This window comes from Dermacentor albipictus, unplaced genomic scaffold, assembly GCF_038994185.2.
Source record: "Dermacentor albipictus isolate Rhodes 1998 colony unplaced genomic scaffold, USDA_Dalb.pri_finalv2 scaffold_14, whole genome shotgun sequence".
NCBI classification, from domain to species: Eukaryota; Metazoa; Arthropoda; class Arachnida; order Ixodida; family Ixodidae; genus Dermacentor; species Dermacentor albipictus.
The window spans coordinates 8,010,426-8,013,114 of NW_027225568.1; the positions used below are offsets into that span (position 1 = coordinate 8,010,426).

Here is a 2,689-nt window from a genome sequence, read left to right on the forward strand (position 1 = left end):
ATTTTAGTCTGTCACCATTTTTTTAGTGCAAGTGTGCTCTGTTTTACCGTTTAGAACTGCGTAGCCTAAAATGTCATTCAAGGTCCCGAAGTGCACTCACCGTACGTACACTTAACTTGCCCGCTTGACAGGGGCATCAGTTTCTAGCTTCCTTGCTATAGCTTAAAAGCGTTTCTTGGTAAAGTCCGAGGACCCATAAGGGCGCAGGTCGGTGCACAAGGCATCAAATGGAGGAGAGGAAAAAGAAGAACGACACTGAGGTCACGCCCTCGCTTATTCCTGCACAAAGCTCAGATGCAATGACAATCATCATCATCAATGTCGAATGAATTACTGAAAGGAACGGGTGTGGAAGAAATGAGGAAGAAGAATGACACCGAAGCCTCGCCCTCGCGCGCTGCCGCGCGAGTTCTCGTGCTTTCGAACACGCCGCTGCACCGATCGACGCATCCAACGTGAACGCCGTTAACCGTCTCCTTCCCGGCTGCGGATCCTGCTTACCACCAGCATCGCTGTCCTGCAAGACGCCATCGTTGATGGTACTCGTCTCACATTCAGAAGCGGCCAACGACGAGGTGTACTCCATGCCCAGCAGCTTGGCCATGGAGGGCGCTCTTCCAGCGTACCCGGACCGTGTGGACGAGGGTGAGGAACGCGCCTGCGACAGCTGCGCAAGATATAGGCGGAGCTTCGAGTGCGACCTGCTCACTCACATGGATGTCAAGGGCCCCCTGTATCACTGCAGTACCAAGCAAGCACTATGCACCGTACAAGGAACCCGGCAACACGCAGTGGTCGTATCCAGGGGCGCCGGTCGCCTCCTGATGTACAGGTAGAGATCACTTTGGTGTTTCTTACGTCTGATATACAGCACTTACCCACAAAATAAATGGAAAGGCGGAATAATTTTATTTCAATACGATGAAGATTATATTAATGGTTTGTTTCAGCACATGAGACAAACAGCGTTTATTTTTTTACATAGCCTTGCAAAGGAGGAACGGCTGCAGCTCTAGCATTTACTTGCCATGTAGCGTAATTATCAGTATAGTTTCGGTAGTAACACAATTTATGGCTTCTTATCGCAATCATTAGGCAACGTGCACAAGCTTTAGCCAAGCTTCGGCTTTGGCACTTTCATTTGAGTTCCTGTTTATTTGTCTATTTACTTCATATGCTTGGAGGCGTGCATTCTCCTTTATTTCTTAAATATTTTTCTTCGCCCACCTTAGGCTAACGAAGATCATTGGAAGCGAAATTGCTTGAAGAGAGTCGTACCCCTAAAGAACGTTCGATGGGCAAGCATATCCACGCTTGAGGATGGTCTCGCGGAAATTATACCGACATCTGAATGTAACGAGAAAGTGTCATACTGTGCGCAAAGCTCTGCAATACCTAATTGTATTGCATTGCAACTGCTAAGCAACTCGTGGAAAGCATCATTTGTGGTGTTGTCCTTCCATGGTTACAATTGAGATTTTCCGAAGTAACTAAAGGAGTATACGTTCCAACTAATATGTGCCAATTCCGCTGTTATATATTATATGCGCGCCCTCTTCTACACGTACACTCTGGGAAGATTTAGAAATACAATTTTTTTTTAAAACAAAACTTTGTTAGCCTACTAGGGTCGTGCGATTAGTCTTTCTTGCGTAGAGGGCAGAAGAATAAATCTTCGGTTTACACGTCCTGAATACATTGGAAGAATGGTGAGTATAGTCTGAAGTATATTCACTTAGCTGTGAAGAAGATATCGTTAGCAACTTCAGTGAAGGCCGAAACTAGAAGCGGTGGGCGGCTATAAAATTCATTGCATTCGTCATAAATGCATATGCTATACATGCAGATATACCAACAATGGTTCTCTTTGTGATGCCGTCACACAACAGCGTTCTTTCTCTTATGACAGGTTGTTTCCACCCAATGAAGCTGGCAGTACGGTGCTGCTCGCCCGGAACGCGGCAGAACGCCAGGATGCGCCCGTCGGTTCCCACAGCGTCGAACTTACGGCGAACACCTTCTAGGAAGCGGCCTCTCTCGGCTGTTGCTGCAGAACAACAGCAGGAAGCCGCACAATCACGACGGCTGTGGTGTTCCATCGACCACGTGAAGAATTGACCAGAGGCCGCAAATAGTTTAACGACGCCCTTTCGCTGTCTCAGTGACAATGATGCAGCGAAGCTGCGGCCCCGCGGGCGGCCAGCACAAACTATCTTCCGCTCTATTTTTTACGATTTTTTGAATGTAATTGTGTGAATGTCATATGTTACCATGCGTTTGAAATACACTTTATAGTTATTGAAGAGTGTTGCTGTGTCGATTCTATCAGCATGCTTGTTGTGCGCAGTGATGAAAGGCAAATTTAAATGAGCCCTGTACTCTAATTCATTTCTCACTATCATTCTGTTTCCCCCTTGAATAACTGTGGACAGTCTTTAGGAGAATGTAATCAGTTTAGAACCTACGGCACTACCTTGGCAACACAACAGACAAATAGTATTGTTAGAGTGCTTGGTTCGAATGTACTTAAATTGAATCGTAATCACGCGAGCATAGGGTCCGCTATATGTAGTATTGGCGACGCGGACCATTGTATTTACCTTCATAATACGCAACGCGCAATATCGTGCAATGTATATTTTTACGCAATGCATCGCTTACAAGCTATGCCGGAATGAAAGCTCTAAAT

General features: G+C 46.2%; 1 long non-coding RNA gene across 1 annotated transcript; it reads left to right on the forward strand.

Moving 5' to 3' along the window:
- Positions 1 to 376: 376 nt before the first annotated feature.
- LOC135907067 (uncharacterized) lies at positions 377 to 2,303 on the forward strand. The gene is made up of 2 exons (XR_010565884.1): positions 377 to 832; positions 1,910 to 2,303. It is a non-coding gene; the product is annotated as an uncharacterized lncRNA (long non-coding RNA).
- The last annotated feature ends 386 nt before the right edge of the window (positions 2,304 to 2,689 follow it).